Source organism: Megalobrama amblycephala, linkage group LG19, assembly GCF_018812025.1.
Source record: "Megalobrama amblycephala isolate DHTTF-2021 linkage group LG19, ASM1881202v1, whole genome shotgun sequence".
NCBI classification, from domain to species: Eukaryota; Metazoa; Chordata; class Actinopteri; order Cypriniformes; family Xenocyprididae; genus Megalobrama; species Megalobrama amblycephala.
In genome coordinates this window covers 1431549-1449819 of record NC_063062.1, presented here as the reverse complement: position 1 = coordinate 1449819, position 18271 = coordinate 1431549, and the positions used below count along the sequence as shown (strand labels likewise).

The 18271-nt window shown below is 37.4% G+C and overlaps 1 long non-coding RNA gene across 1 annotated transcript; it reads left to right on the top strand.

Moving 5' to 3' along the window:
- The first annotated feature begins 2655 nt into the window (after window positions 1-2655).
- LOC125254338 lies at window positions 2656-3595 on the top strand. Its single transcript, XR_007181636.1, has 2 exons — window positions 2656-2989; window positions 3201-3595. It is a non-coding gene; the product is annotated as an uncharacterized LOC125254338 (long non-coding RNA).
- The last annotated feature ends 14676 nt before the right edge of the window (window positions 3596-18271 follow it).

The window sequence follows — 18271 nt, the reverse complement described above, 5'->3', positions numbered from 1 at the left end:
ACTGAAATTATAATATGACATAATTGCATTATTATCAAATCAGGCAGATGCGTTGCTGGTGGTTAAACGTATAAATAATCTCACCCTTAAATAGTTTAACAAATTTCACATGTTTGTGAACACATAGGCTACCTGAAAGAAATGCACGGGATGGATCCATCTACGGCTTTTATATGTTCGCTTCTCATCGCAAACAGCAGTTGTATTTTCCCGGGAATAGTTGTCACAAGTTTTCAGCCAGAAGCAAACATGAGGTGGGCCGACCTGATATATAGTTTTTATTATAGAGGGTATGCATCGACGTCACTTTCCCGCCGAAAGCGCGCTCCCTCAGCTAGACTGAGTGGCAAAAGAACCAGCTGCGTAACTGGATTAATAGGAGAAACGGCGAAAACGCGAGTAAAACTAACGATTACACTAAAGGTTGGACTCGAAAGTGTTTCTTACAACTTGTCAAATAAACCTAATCCATGGATAATGACATGCAGCCAGGAGTCGTGTTTCCTGACATTTATATGTGCCTGATTTGACGCCGGGGAATACAAAAAGCAAATCTGCCTGTGAATATTTTATATAACTACAATATCGGTAGGTTTAAATCTGTGTAATCACTTATATCAATGTTATATCGTCATATTGTCCAGCCCTAAAACTGTTATAGTATAGTTTTTGACAGTGTTGTTTATTTAAAAACACCCAATTATGCATAATATAAGATGGAAAATATTTAATTGATGAGTTGTCAACATAATATATAACAATACAATATATAAAGTATGATTTTACCTCAAAATCCAACAATTCGACACAAAATGATAACTGCAAATCCATGTTTCTCTGCTGGAGTCCAGCTGTTTCTGTGAATTGCAGTGATCCATTTGCTTCTTTTTCTGTTGCTTTCTCTAGTTTTTAAATATATACCTCAGGGTTTGTGTCAAAGCTATTTGTACAGTCAGCCGCAAAGCTCTTTCCCGTTTTGAATGTGTTTTGTGTGTTTTTCGCGACTGCTGCTCAGTCTTTTGCCACTCAGTGTGCGTGACCGCAGTCCTAACGGTCGACGGTGACGTCACGTGCATACCCTCTATTATTTTTATTATTAGGGGCCAAGCACCGAAGGTGCGGAGGCACCTATTGTTATTGTTGGCGTTCTTTTTTTTTTTTTTTTTAATTCTTCTTCTTCTTCTTCTTCCGCTCTTGAAGTCTATGGCAGCCCATAGAACCGCTTGCGGGAAAGTTGTGAAATTTGGCACACAGTTAGAGGACAGTCTGACCTTTGTCCATAGCAACTTTGGAGTCTTTAACTCAATCCCTCTAGCGCCACCAGCTGTCCAAAGTTGCACTTATGTTTATGTTAATAACTTTAGAACCATAAGGGCTAGAAACAAAATTCCTTTTTCTTCTGATTCCTTGGCTCAAGACGAATTTTCTGAAAAACCTACTATTTCGAACTCCTCCTAGGCCGTTACTCCGATTTTCACGAAAATTGAACCAGATCATCTTCAGACCATGCTGACAAAAAGTTATGGAATTCAAGTTGATTGCTCAAACCGTTTTTGAAAAACACACGAACGAATTGTACGTAGTGCTTGCGAAAATAGAAGTAAGGCTGTATCTCTGTAACACTTTATCATATTCAGACCAAACTTGGTACATGTCATGACAAGCATGACCTGAGGCACCATGCAGTGTTTCGGCGCAGCGCCACCTACTGGTGTGGAGATATGAAAAATGGCTATTTTTGCTTATAACTTCTGATGGGTTTGTCCAAAAATCATAAATCTCGTTGGATTCGGGGAATCATGCCGAGTCGAATGATGTCCAATTTTCCCACTTCAGCCATTTTGGCCGTCGGCCATTTTGAATTTTGTGCTAAAATGCTGTATTTTATGAACGCATTAGCGTATCGTTACGAAACTCGGTATGGGTCATCAGCACAATGCCCTGAAGGAGCCTGAGAAGTTTCGGACCAGCGCCACCTTGTGGTCAAAAGTTATAACAAAATGTCTCAGTAGATTCCTTGGGTCATGCTGAGAACATACAGTAGATATCAAATTTGCCATAGTCAGCTAAACTTCTTGTCCGCCATATTGTTTTTCTTTAAAAACCTACTTTTTCGAACTCCTCCTAGACCGTTGCTCCGATTTTCACCAAAATTGAACCATGTCATCTTCAGACCATGCCGACAAAAAGTTATGGATTTCAAGTCAATATGTCAAACCGTTTTCGTATACCAGAGCAAAGAATTTGAGGCATGATGCAAAAACGACTCTTGAAGCTGTATCTCTTCAGTGCTTTGACATATTGACACCAAACTTTGCAAGTGTCATTGTCACCTCACTCTGACCATACCACAACAATTTGGACACAGCGCCACCTATTGGTCGAAAGTGATGAACCAATAAATCCTCATTTTTGATCATTTTTCAGCTCTTTTAGCTAAAATGATCTTAATAGGTCTTTAATTGCTCACTGCTGCAGTTAGCCTGATGCTCCCAGTCGTGTTGGCTTGCTTCTTGTGCCGTTTTTGTGCTTGGCCCCGTAATTGCTGCTTGCAGCTATATTTATTATTATTATTATAATTATTATTATTATTATTCAGTAAATATATATTTTGACAGGGGAAGCTGTGCGCAAACAGGAATATATATTCATTTATTTAAAAAAAAGGGCACTTTCTCTCGAGGAAGAAAAAGAGCAGGGGCTCAAGCCCCCTCTTATGTCCATAGACAGTAAAAGAAATGACATAAAGACATAAACTCTTATGTCAGAGTGTGCACGTGACTGCTTGTAAAAGACATGCATGGTACATCTGGATTGGTCAAGCAGCTTGGTCATTTGCATAGACCACACCCTGTAGACTTTCTAAGTCATCGAGTGTCTGTTCTTTTCACATCAAACAACGGGATTGAAAGTGTGCAGGCAGCTGCGACCGCTCTGTATCAACTCATAACTTTTACAGGAAGCCACAGGACATCACAAAGCCTAAACAGTAAGGTTTTAATAATCATTTGTGATCAATTATGATTGAAGCATAACTAGCTAGCTCAGACTGAGCATTAAAATATCATTCATAAGGGTGTATATTTACATACATCAATATTACTATCTGTGTATTTAATACATGTCAATTTAAAATAAGTAACAATACTGATGCAAACTGTTCACTAGCACACTCATTTCTATTCCCTGTTTTTCAACAGATGGCAACTTGGTCAAACGTAGACAGGGAAGTGAATGAAGAGTGGTGGGAGAAAGCATACAAGTTGTTTCTTGAAACTGATCCAATAGAAACGATTCTCGAGCATTCTACCTATTATATGACAGGAAATAACTGGAATGATTATGGATTCAGCTGTGACACACATGTTCCTCCTACTGGGACAGTCCATGAGGTTACTAAAAGAGCAATTTTGGTGGTGATTTCAAGAAAAAGGAGAATGGATTGGAATGATTGGAAGAGTATACATGAGCCATCTTCTAAATCTGATGTACAGGATCTGAACGAAAATCACAAGAAATTAATAAACTGTGTTACTGACCTGATCTATAAAGAGGGCGGCAGCCCGAGACCATTTAATAAATAGGCTGAACACTATTGACTGATAGTGTGAGTCTGAACTATGTTGTTTGCATCACTATCATGGATATAGGGTTTCTCTGTTGCATGTTCTAATTAAAATTGGGATAAATTTACTTGTCTTTTACAAACAATTTATTTTCCTTTTATTTATATTATATCCATCAGTTAATCATTTATACTGTAATTAATCATTAAACTTTATTTTACCATACTGTATTTAATCATTTTTTGACCATTTAATCAATTTACTTCATTAAAATCCTCAGTGCTCAAAGTGTGTTGGTCTGCAGTATAGACCATTTAATAGATAGGCTGAGCAATACTGATTGATGCACCACTATCATGGTATGTAGGGTTACTCTGTTGCATGTTCAAATTTAATTTAGTTGGCATATTTCAGTATCTTTTACATAAAGTATTTGGCTTTCATGTTGTTATATGGTAATTGGTGTATACTATGGTACTTTAAAATATACTAAAGTACTGAATGGTAGCAATATCTATCAACTACAGTAATCCAAAGCACTTCAAACAGTACCATGGTAATACCTAAAAGGTTTATTCATAAACCCCGGGTTAATGTTAATGTTTCTGGTGTCAGTATCATTGATTGAGTGAATCTGTGCAATCACACATGGTGTGTATGCCATCTAAATAGTCAGGCATAGTATTAATTTAGTTATTCAAATGTAAAATAAATAAATAAAATAAAATAAATAAAGACGTAACTCAGTGTTCCTCCTCAGCTATATTCAATTCGACCATCAGCTTTACTTTTGTGTGAAAAAAAGCCTCAAAAAATGTAATATTTATTGTGCACTTTAGTTAGATTCATTGAAATAATACAAAATACAAAGATGTGTTTAGACAGGACAACAGAGAAGAGAAAGAACAGAGGGTGTGGTCAGGAGAAAATAAAAAAGAGGAAATGGACAAAAATGAATCACATCATGTCATTTATAAACAACACAAAGACAAATAAGCAGTTTTAGTGTAAAAACACATTCATTCCAATACATTACTTTTACTTTCATTAGTTCACATGTATAATGTCATGTGCTTGATGGTTGAACACTTTCTTGGAGGTTAGGTTTCTATTCATAAGAAATGTGTCTAATGACAAACTCAGTCCAGAAGAGAGCGCTGTCTAATGGTGTTAATGCTGTGTCTCTATGGAGACTGGAAAGTTTCTGCATGTTCTTCAAGAAAGATGTTAGTGCATCTCTCTCTATCAGTTTAAGAGAGCTTTATTTGCATGACAAAATGTGTGCAATGTTAAGTATTCTGTTATGAAAAATTGCACAGCTTGAGCAAAGGCTTAAAGGGTTACCCTTACAAATAATAAGAATACTACAAGTTCATTTTATGAAGTAATGTTCAAGTATATTTTAAGTAAACTTTATGTAGTAAGTATACTAGTATCAATGTACTAGTAGTAAACTTGTAAGTGTACTATATCAGTACTGCTTTGGACTAAATTGGCTCAATTGAAGTACGTTTAAAGGGTCATGAATTGATGATCAACTTTTCCTTGAGTTTTTGATATATAAGAGGTCATCAAACTATAAGAATATCCTGTGAGTTTCAGAACTGAAAAATTTCTTGTTAGTCCAATAAGAGCTTTTATTGACACCAGACCGAACGACTGAATCCAGAATGTGCCTATACCTATGACGGTGAAACTCCGCCTCCTCAGAAGAAATCAACGCCTACTTCATCATAGCAATGTTAGCTCCACCCACTGGTGTGTCAGTGAGATGAGGAGAGAAGAGCGATACAGGACTAAAATAACATTACCTTTCAAAGGATTTCACTGTGGATTCTTTGGTAAATCAATCTCATTTCGGCACAGACTTTTATGATATGGACTCGACAGTAATGCAACAACATGTCAGTAACTGTGTTCATTCTAATGCCTGATCTGATATTAATGATTCATGTACAGTCAGATGATCTTTGTCTGTGTGTCAGTAAATCAAACCAGTGACTAAACGCTCAACTTCACCTTGTTTCTCTTAGTAGGATGAAAATAATCTGTTATTTAACCTGTGATTAAATTATATATAGAAAGCAATCAAAGAACGTTCCCTTTACAATCGCTGGAGCTGTCAATCAAACAGCGTGAGTTTATCAGAGACTGAGTTCTGGATTCAACTCCCGTTTTATTCAACAAATCTCTTACATCGCGTTTGCACTGTTAGTTATGATGAAAGCATTCATTAGTGTGCAGAAATTGAGTAATAATGACGAGATCACTGCTTTCATGAGCTCAACAACATGACTGTGATCAACTACATGTTCATCACTGCAACCTTTCATGCCACAATCTAAATATAATGCCATAGATCTAAATGTAATGCTTTTCATGATTAGTTAACCTTGAGAGCTGTAATAGTAAAAACGTGCTAAAAGAGAGAGTAATATTTAGCTATTTCATATGCAAAGATGTCAGCCAATCACAGCAGTGGGCGTTTACACTGAAGTCTCACAGAAGACACGCCCCTTAAAACAGAGCGTTCAAATCAGAGGATAAAATCAGGGTAGGAAAAATGCCTTTTATTTCTAAATTATGATGATTTTTGATGTAAAAATCACACTAACATTATAAGTGCACCCCAGGAAACATTATAAAACAATAAAACAACACAGTTCATGACCTCTTTAAGTGTACTTTAAGTGTAATAGTAGTAAACTTTAAGTGCACAACTAGGTGAACTAAAAGTGAACTAAGTATAAAAGTAGTTTACTATTTTAATAGTAGTAATATATTTTTTTAAATATATGAAAGTATACTCCATTGAAAGCAATGGAATTGCCACTTTCAAGGTCCAGAAAAGTAGAAGAAAATTAATTAAAACAGTCATGTGACTGCAGTGGTTCAAACTTAATGTTATGAAGCGATGAGAATACTTTTTGTTCACAAAAACAAAACAAAAATAATGACTATACTCAACAAATTAATCTCTCCCCTGTCATTCTTCTACGCTATTTACGTTGCAGAGCTTCAGTGTTTATGTCCGAATACAGGCACATTATTGGCTGGCATTCGGACGTTGAACCTGGAACAGCTGCAATGTAAATAAATAATGTGAACAAAAAGTATTCTCGTCTATTGAAGATAAAAAACCTCTCAGATTTCATCAAAAATATCTTAATTTGTGTTCTGAAGATGAACGAAGGTCTTAGGGGTGTGGAACGACATGAGGGTGAGGAATTAATGAGAGAATTTTCATTTTTGGGTGAACTAATCCTTTAAAAGATATCGTACAATTTAAGAAAAGAACTCCAGAAAGCATTCGTCATAACTTTAGTGACTTTACTGTATGAACATTATGTTCACATTTACATTACATACACATGCAGTTTAACAGTACAGTTTGATTTGGTACATAGTTCCTTTAAGTAATATACATATCATAAATTAATTGAGATATAAGTACAAATAGAAGTGAAATTAACATATTCTTCTTGACTGCATACACAGAGAAACAGAAACTGCATAAACAGTGCAATGTCCAGCTATGAAATGTCCAAATACAATAACATTAGTGCAAATACTTGCATGTATTTTTGTTTACAAAATAGTGCACAATTAAATAAGGTGAAATAATAAAATAATATTAGTGTAAAATATTTACAAATTTAATTAACAGAATAAAGAAGTAGGCATAATATGTTATACAGTTTAGTTTTGCATCAAGTCAAGGCAGATCATTCATTATTTGTTAAATATTTCTGGTTAAATAAGCATTGACAAAATGCAAATAGATGAAATGAAAGAAAAAAAACTTGACTGTCAAAACATATTGTTAATGCATGACTAAAGTTTTGTTGGAGTTAGTTATAATGTTAAATAACTTTTAAAAACAGTTTAAAGATGGAAGTAACAAGATGAACCAAACAAACACCACTCAACTCACATTTTTAAAAAATCTTATGATGATACATTTATGACATTTTAAACCATTTTTACCTCATGTTTTTTATCAAAACTTCTTAAATTGTCACTTCTGTTTGAGTCTTCAGACTATAATAGTCTTCTAATGTTTCGAAATGTTTCTTCCAGTTTTTGAATTCTTGTTTCCAGATCGCCTGTTTTTTCTTCAAGATCATTTGTTTTCCTTTCCAGATTGTCTGTTTTATATTCAAGCTCATTCGTTTTCCTTTCCAGATTATCTTTGTTTTCTTCAAGCTCATTTGTTTTCCTTTCCAGATCGCCTGTTTTTTCTTCCAGTTCATAAATTCTATGTTGATGATCATCCATGTTTCTAATATTCAGCCCTGTTTCTGACTGCTCCCGGTGTGTGAAGATTGTGAAAGTCCTGCGCCAGTGTGTTGATGAAGCACAATGAATCACTGACTCGAGAGGCTGGTTAACGCTCACCTTAATGGAGAGAACAGCCAGAACAACAAGCTTTCACACACAGAGAACAGAGCCTCGCCCCCTTGCTGGGACCAGACGTCACAATCCATACACTGGCGCCACCCATTTTCCACAAAGCCACACTCCCTCTGTATAAAATGTATAAATAACAAAGAGAATTTCCTCCCACTCCCAACAAAGGATACCTACTGCAGCTCGTAGTCCCACAGCTTGACAGGGAGACGACCAGAACGCCAAGGGATCAGCACCAGGACATGCAAGGGGGAAGCCAACCCCTGACCATGGTCATCCTCCAACTGTGACAGGGACACACCCTTGCTGTCGCATAAGCTACTTGTACTGCTAACAGGCATGAAGGGCAACAATGCCAGCTCGGCTATTGCCAGAGGAACCAGTGGAGGAGAGTGCGGACCCCGATCTTTGCTCTTGGAGCCCTCAACAAGCATACTATTCTCAAGGAAGGAAATTCACATAGTTCTTTTAGTTCCAAACATGTGAACTAATTAGCAAATTATATATATTTATACACTATATTGCCAAAAGTATTGGGACACCCCTCTGAATCATTGAATTCAGGTGTTCAAATCACTTCCATGGCCACAGATGTATAAATCAAGCACTAGGCATGCAGACTGCTTCTACAAACATTTGTGAAAGAATGGGTCGCTCTCAGGAGCTCAGTGAATTCAAGTGTGGTACCGTGATAGGTTGCCACCTGTGCAATAAGTCCATTTGTGAAATTTCCTCACTACTAAATATTCCACGGTCAACTGTTAGTGGTATCATAACAAAAGTGGAAGCTATTAGGAACAACATCAACTCAGTCATGAAGTGTTCGGCCATGTAAAATCACAGAGCGGGTCAGAGCATCCTGAGGCTCACAGTGTGCAGAAGTCACCAACTTTCTACAGAGTCAATAGCTACAGACCTCCAAACTTCATGTGGCCTTCAGATCAGCTCAAGAACAGTGTGTAGAGAGCTTCATGGAATGGGTTTCCATGGCCGAGCAGCTGATCCAAGCCTTACATCACCAAGTGCAATGCAAAAATGTTTGGAGGAGGGGGGATTGTGGTGTGGGGTTGTTTTTCAGGGCTTGAACCCTTAGTTCCAGTGAAAGGAACTCTTAATGCTTCAGCATACCAAGACATTTTGAGCAATTTCATGCTCCCAACTTTGTGGGAACAGCTTGGGGATGGCCTCTTCCTGTTCTAACATGACTGTGCACCAGTGCACAAAGCAAGGTCCATAAAGACATGGATGAGTGAGTTTGGTGTGGAGGAACTTGACTGGCCTGACCTCAACCTGATAGAACAGCTTTGGGATGATTTAGAGCGGAGACTGTGAGCCAGGTCTTCTCGCTAACATCACTGCCTGACCTCACAAATGCGCTTCTAGAAGAATGGTCAAAAATTCCCATAAACACACTCCTAAACCTTGTGGAAAGCCTTCCCAGAAGAGTTGAGGCTGTTATAGCTGCAAAGGGTGGGACAACTCCATATTAAACCCTATGGATTAAGAATGATGTCATTAAAGTTCATGTGCACGTAAAGGCAGGCGTCCCAAAACCTTTGGCAATACAGTGTATGTATGCTATAAATAATTAAGATGCTTTCAATAAGTTTGAAAATATTAAGTTTTTTTTAAAAATGTTTTTGAAAGAAGTCTCTTCTGCTCATCAAGCTGACATTTATTTGATCAAATATACAGTAAAACAGTAATACTGTGAAATATTATTACTATTTAAAATAATTTCCATAAAATGTAGTTTGACATTTTTGACACCATACTTGGCTACACGTCACTTTCACTTTCATGTGTTTCGAGTAGCTCAGTATCTCTTCAGCAATTCTTAAATGTCCAGCGTCACATCCTGAAGCTTAACACACAGTTCTTCATTAAAATAGTGAGACTAAATGATCTTATCAGTGCTGATGCCGCTCTCTCTCACACTGTGGTCTTTAATCTTTAAATTAGCTGATGATCAATAAAATGAAGCTCATTCTGTTAGTTTCATTAACATGAATTTGCATGAATTTGTCAAAATGAAAACAAATTTTATGGAAAACTATTTCCATTATTATGTTGGAAAATACTCATAATAATTTCTCTTAAGATTTAGGCTATATTTTGAGTTATCCTGTCTGGTAACACTTTACAATAACAGTACATGAATAATCATGAACTAATACCTGAATTAATAGTTACTTCAACAGTAACTCATGATTAGTTAAGATATGAACTAATGAAGAGTGATCCTTAACTACGACAGGAGGATTCATGCATGGAAACAGAAGTCTTAACTACACGTTAATACATGTTTGATAATTAATGCATTAATTAACATTTAGGGTAAACTAAATCAAACAGTCTCTATAAGAAGGAATAATAAATATTTGGACTTTGAAATTAATTTATTATTGTCAGAATTTAAACTAGTGACATCAGCAGCTTCATTATAAACATTACTGAAAGGCACAGGATTATTTTCACTGATCCTCCTTATCAAACATATAAAATACTAAATACACTAATAATTTATCTTAAAAGGTCTTAATATGTTTTGTGACATTCTTTCCTATCAAACTAAACAACTGTGACTTACAACAGTTCCTGAGGAATCGGTTCCCAAAAAAAAGCAGGAAACATGAGCTAAGGTCAGGGAACGTTTGCTGGATTCAGATTCAGAAGTTCACTCTCCATCCAGACGCAGGCCGTGATCATATACTGTACCTCCATTCTCTGACTTATTGAAAAGTCACACAACATCACTTAACTGGGCTGAATACTTATATAGTTGTGTTAGTACATGTGTATTTGATAGTAAGTTCATGATAAATCATGAGCTGAATTTGGTAAGTAGTTAACAGTGAATTAAATTAGTAAAGTCATGACATAAGTATGCATTAACAAACCATTAGTTGATGTTAGTGTATGGTTAGTTAATAATGAGTTAATTATGATTGTGCCCCCTCAAGTAAAGTCATGACATGATGCACTTACAAATCATTAACTAAATGAATAAACACTAAGGGCCCTATTTTAACGATCTAAACGCAAAGTGTAAAGCGCACGGCGCAGGTGCACTCAGGGCGTGTCCAAATCCACTTTTGCTATTTTAACGACGGAAAAACGGTCCATGCACCGGGGCGCATTTTTGAAATGGGTTGTCCCTATTCTCTTAATGAGTATTGGGCGTAACGTTCAATAAACCAATCAGAGTGTCATCTCCCATTCCCTTTAAGAGCGAGATGCGCTCGCGCCGTGGCGGATTGCTATTTACATGGCGGAATTTGTTGGCGGAAAAGCCGAAAGCTTTTTAAGCGAAGAAACCGATCTGCTCGTGCGCGAAGTTAAAGTGCGCGAGCAGATCATCTACGGGACAAGCAGGATATAACATTAAATAAAGTATATAATTATGTATTATATAACATATAACATTATAAAATACACTGACTTATTAAATATACCGATTCAACTGAGGAGTTCAACGAGTGATGTTTTGCTGAAATTACCTGTTAAGTGGCCAGTCAATCTTTCAGTCGTCTGCGTTGGATGCAGGCTTTCAAATAGCTCCGCGCGATGAGTCAGTTAATATATATGTGTGTGTGTTGGCACGATTGTTCAATTAATTAGCCAATTTCGTTCATCATTATAAGTAGTATTAGGCTGAATTGAAAATAGGTAGCCTAATTCTAATACACGCAATGACTATTCATCATTACATTTTTATATTTATGTAGCCTGCACAATAATATTCTTTTACACTGTAATCCATTTGTTTTTAATATTTGGCATGTTTGTGTGATGCGCATCCCTGTGTGTAATAAGCAAAGTCAACGCACACTGTGGACGCGCCCAGAAGCGCAGTTTCTACCAACGCGCTCTAACAAAAAAATATTGCGCCATTGAATTTAGACTTTAGACCAGGTTTGAGTTGGTCTATGGCGCAGTCTATATTCAGCTCCTTAAAATAGCAATGCGCCGGCAATGCGCCTGAACACACCTCTTTTTTAGACCAGCACGCCCATGGGCGCACTAACTGGCGCAAATGCATTTACTAATTTAAGGACGTGGCGCTGAACGGGAAAACGCGAACGGCGCCGGACGCAAACTAGCAAACACACTTGCGCTGCGCCTTGCGTCGCATTGCGCCGGGTGTATTATAGGGCCCTAAGAGTGCCATCCTTATTCCTTTACACCCCGGTACAAAAAAAAAATATTTGTATTTTATTTTTATTTATATAATTAAACATATATGGACTTGAAAGCAAGCCATAAACATACCTGTAAAGACACACATAAGGCACATTTACATGTAAAACCGGGTGCGTCCACAAGCTAATGCTAATCAAAGCATATACATTTAAATGACAAAAATACAAATACAGTTAATAACTGCACATAACCTCCTGAAAACCCCAATAAAACATACATGTAAATATGTCTTTAATTATTAATTCGGCTTACCAAAGCAGTCAACATTTATTAGTTTAAAATACCAGCAACACAACAAACACGCCAAGAGAACACCTAGCGCAGCAGGGCCTGGCGCTCCCTCTGGCAGCGGCAGGTCGCAGCGCCACTTCCGGTGGCATCGGCAGCTGCCGCGGATTCTTCTGGCAGCTGCCACGGTCTTTCTCGGAGTTTGTCGCTGTTTGAGATGTTCTCAGTGGCGTGCGGTGGTATTTTAAAATTATGATGCAAAGTTCCCACAATTGTATTATTATTATTATACATTTTTATGTATCAGCATGCCAGTTTGTGCCAGCAGTCACGATCGTTTGTCGCCATTTCTGGCTGCAAACTACACTTTTTTTCTTCTTCTTTTTTTTTAATAAAAGATATGATGATGCATATACATACCAGCAAGTAAATGGGACCAGAATATGATCCCAATAAACTAAATTGCATAATCATTTTCCAATAAAAGAACACACATAAGGAGTGCTCAGCTGCCAATAGTAGCCTACTACGCTCGCGCGCAACACACACAAACATTTTTATTTAATGTGACGCTTTAGTTAATAACTAGTTGCTTGTATATTTACATAACCTCAAAGCCGAAAGGATCATAATTTAAGATTACATTTCTGATGTTTGTGTGTTGTACGGCTTCTGCCATCAGTCGTTGCCCGCCATCAGTCAAGGCAAGGGAGGCAGAGTCTCCTTAGAAACAAAACAGGCTGAGAAAATAATCGATTTAAAAAACTCAAGTATTAAAAAAATGTGACATTAAAAATTTAAGTCACTATAGTTTTAATAAAGTAACTTTGTCCAACAGCGACACCCGCTGGTAAAGTTAAAAAGAACAGTACATTTGAATTTTTTCGGCCTTTTGTTATTAATCTGGAATAAATGTAAAAATACATAAAAACACTAACACTTAACAAACACTTATTGGTTTTGATAAACAGAATATTACATAGTGTAAAAATACATAATATAACTGTATTTGGCCTTTTATATGTAATGTTTATTTAACCAGGAAAAAGTGACAACAGTAAGGGTACAGGGACGTGAATTAAAATAATAATATATATATATATATATATATATATATATATATATATATATATATATATATATATATATATATATATAGGAACAGTTTTTAATCAGAGAATGGCATCAAGTCAGTTAAACTCCTGGAGTATTGAGCTGGTCATTTAGCAGAGGGGGTTGTTAATCAGTTTCAGCTGCTTTGGTGTTAATGAAATTAACAACAGGTGCACTTAGATGGGCAACAATGAGATGACCCCCAAAACAGGAATCGTTTTACAGGTGGAGGCCACTGACATTTTTTTCCCTATTCATCTTTTCTGACTGTTTGTCACTAGTTTTTGTCAGGGTCAGTGTCTGTACTGGTAGCATGAGGTGATACCTGGACCCTACAGAGGTTTAACAGGCAGTCCAGCTCCTCCAGGATTGTGCCAGCTCCTCTCAAGAGCATGGAGGAGATTCCACGAGTAAGGCAGTTAGGAGAGCTGGACAGGGGCATGGAAAGTCCTTAACCCATCAGCAGGACCAGTATCTGCTCCTTTTTGCAAGGAGGAACAGGATGAGCACTGCCAGAGCCCTACAAAACGACCTCCAGCAGGCCACTGGTGTGAATGTCTGAAGTTTGTTTCTGACCAAACAATCAGAAACAGACTTCATGAGGGTGGCTTGAGAGGTCTGACGTCCTCTAGTGGGCCCTGAGCTCAGAATTGTCAGGTCCACAACTGGCGCCCTGTGGTTTTCACAGATGAGAGCAGGTTCACCCTGAGCACATGTGACAGACGTGAAAGGGTCTGGAGAAGCCGTGGAGAACGTTATGCTGCCTGTAACATCGTTTAGCATGGCCAGTTTGGTGGTGGGTCAGTGATGTTCTGGGGAGGCATATCCATGGAGGGACGCACAGACCTCTACAGGCTAGACAATGGCACCCTGACTGCCATTAGGTACCAGGATGAAATCCTTAGACCCACTGTCAGACCCTACGCTGGTGCAGTGGGTCCTGGATTCCTCCTGGTGCACGACATTGCCCGGCCTCATGTGGCGAGAGTATGCAGGCAGTTTCTAGAGGATGAAGGAATTGATACCATTGATACCCCCACGCTCACCTGACCTAAATCCAGTAGAACACCTCTGGGACATTATGTTTGGGTCCGTCCGACACCACCAGGTTCCACCTCAAACTGTCCAGGATCTCAGTGATACCCTGGTCCAGATCTGGGAGGAAATACCCCAGGACACCATCCGTCATCTCATTAGGAGCATGCTCCGATGTTGTCAGACATGCATACAAGCACGGGGGTCCATACAAACTACCGAGTACCATTTTGAGTTGCTGCAATGAAATTTCAGCAAAATGGACAAGCCTGCCACATAATTTTTTCACTTTGATTTCTAGGGTGTCTTTGAATTCAGTGCTCTGTAGGTTAATAATTTTCATTTCCATCAAACGATGTGGCATCCTTTAGTTCCTAACACATTACCCATTCCATGTCAGTATAGAGATCCAGCATGATATTTTTCCCCATTGAGATCTGATGTGTTTTCAAAGTGTTCCTTTAATGTTTTTGAGCAGTGTGTGTGTGTGTGTGTGTGTGTATATATATATATATATATATATATATATATATATATATATATATATATATATATATGTGTATATACTGTATATATATATATATATATATATATATATATATATATATATATATATATATACGAACTCTGGCAACTGATACATAAATATGTATAATAATAATAATAATAAAAAATAATACACCTGTGGGATATTATTAGTTTAAAATACCACCGCACGCCACTGAGAACAGACTGCGGTCAAGCCAGCCGCCATCCAGAAATGAGCGGTCAATCTAGCCGCCCCTATTTCGCGGTCCGCGCATACACTTGCTATTACGGTAAGACTGTCTGTGAACGAACTGAAGGTGATTTCACATTCATTCATTTATTCAGTCAGTCAATCTGTATGAATGAATAAAAATAACTAAAAAAAATATTTCACAGCTCAATTTCACCTGAAAATGATAGTACACCTCAAAGCCTGACATTGTGTGCTGCTGAATTCCAAAACTAAAGCCCTCCAATACTCATACGCTGTTTTGTCTATACAAACCGCAAACAGCAGCAACATCGTGAAACTCCTAGAAAGACCGTGGCAGCTGCCTGAAGAAATCCGCAGAGTTGGTGGCAGCTGCCGATGCCACCGGAAGTGGCGCTGCGACCTGCCGCTGCCAGGATATGCGCTTGCTCTCATAGACATCATATAGGTAGACGCCCTATTGGCCGCTGGGCGCCGAGATTTGCGGCCGCCATCTTAGACCGGTCGTACTCCTAAGCTGCGTCCCAATTCGCCTACTTATACGACGTCCTAAAAGCATTTACTGTTTTTGTAAAGAAAAAGTACATACTTTTGAGTGTGTAGCAGAAGAGTAGACAAGCTTTGGGACATAACTGCGTCTTTAACGGACGTTATGTCGCTTATTTACGCAACCTGTAACTGTTTAAACTACCCTGTCAATCATCTTGTCACAGTTAAAATCCTCCACATTGAATTAAATTTATTTTCCTACCGTTTCGGAGAGATGTAGTCGCACGTTGATCTGCCAGTCATGGGTCTTTCATGCAATAACTCTCTTCATCTTTGCATAATGATGCATTTAAAAGTTAATGACCAAACGCATCGTTATAAATGTTCACAATGCTGTTGCAGATTAAATATAATGTGGATAACATTTAATAAATATATTTTCGTCAGGTTATATTGATTATTAATTATTCAAGCCCCTTTATCTTAACCGCTCTGCTTAACCGTCGGACCTCGCAAGTGTTTTCCACATAATTACTATTCAGATCAGAAAGAAGTTCGAAAGCACAAGAATGCGCTCAATGCACGAAACTTACTTTTAGCGTTAGGTAACGTTAAGTGCCTATTACCAACACAATCCAATCTGAATTTAATACATACATTGTTCGACCGGACAAAATAGTTATTTGTGTTTGTGCACGTGATATCAGGAAGCATACACACATGACGGCAAAGCGCAAATCGAGTTACTTCTGCTAGTATTACTAAAATATCTTATTTTACTGCAACTATCTGTTTCTGCTTCTTTATTATATCTATAATGTGTGATTTATAAATTACCTTATATCCTACATCACATATTTTGATTTTGGACGTCTGGTCACTTTATATCTTATTATATCAGAATATTATATAACTGTTAAGTCTACTATGAATATTAAAATACACTCAACAATGTGTCCTGTATCATAGCTACATGAATTACCTTTGCAGCAAAAAAACCCGAGTCAAAATCAGTTAGGTATTCTGTGAGATATGATTAATTAAATGCGCTGACAGCTCATTGCACCTGTCAAACAAGTTACACTGAGTGGAGCTGGCGACCGATCCAAGATGGCGGCTCCACGGCTCGTCCGTGCCAATAGGCAGTAGCATTCGATAGGGCGTCTAGCTATATATGATGTCTATGCTTGCTCTCTCTCACCTAGCGTGCGCCACTATTGAGTGTCCCGCCAGAAACAAACCCTACATACTTTAGTTCCGGGAATAAACTATGACTATTTAGCTATGACTAAATATAAATGAACAATAAAAATCAGAAAACAGTTTAGATCAAATTAAATTTATTAGTGGTAGTTAGTCTATTTTCCACATTTGATTAGACAGATCTATGTAATTAATGGCTAAATAATCATGTGCCATTCCAATTATTTGTCACAAAGCTGCAGATGGCAGATTATGATATTACAGTGTAAATTATGACAGTATTAAATCACGTTTAATTCAAATTCAGAGTACTTCTTGTTTACTCTAATGGAGCCTGATTTATTTAGTTTACCCTAAATGTTAATTAATGCATTAATTATCAAACATGTATTAACGCGTACAGTAGTTAAGACTTCTGTTTCCATGCATGAATCCTCCTGTCGTAGTTAAGGATCACTCTTCATTAGTTCATATCTTAACTAATCATGAGTTCATGTTGAAGTAACTATTAATTCAGGTATTAGTTCATGATTATTCATGTACTGTTATTGTAAAGTGTTACCTCATGTCTCATGTAGGTTCCTTTGTGTTTTATATAATGACCTCAGAGGTGCTCTACGCATTTGTTTTCTTTCATTGTTTTCCCTGAAGAGATGTAGGCCTACTACAGTATGTTGTTGAAAACGAAAGTAAAATAGGGACACACGTTTGATGCATTTATGGTGAAATGAGAGTTCAGTGTCACATTAATGATTTATCTCTCATCCACCAGTGACCCACAAGCAATTTTTGGAATCTTATGACCCATGAATTATCTGCAGTTTTATATATATATAAAACTACATGTTTGTGTTAATATTCCTATGTTTCCTTTGTTCAGTTCTCGTTCCTACAACTACTAAGTTCTCCTCGTTTATCACCTAATTAATCCCACATGTACGTCCTGTTTTGTTCATTCCTTTGTTGTTTCTCATTGTTATCTAAAGTGGTATGAATTTCTTCCCTTGTGTAAGTATGTAAGTACGTGTGTCCTGGTAAACCCTACTGTATGAGGACAAAATGTCACCACAAAGGTGGCCAGATCCGAAATTTTTTGGTCCCAATGAGGAAAACAGTTTATGAATCTTACTAAATTATGTTTTTTGAAAATGTAAAAATGTAAGAAGTTTTGTTTGATGGTTAGGTTTAGGAGTAGGGATAGTGTAAGGGAGAGAATATACAGTTTATACAGTATAAAATTCATGTCCATGGAAATGTCCATTAGATTCAATGTAGTCATGACTTT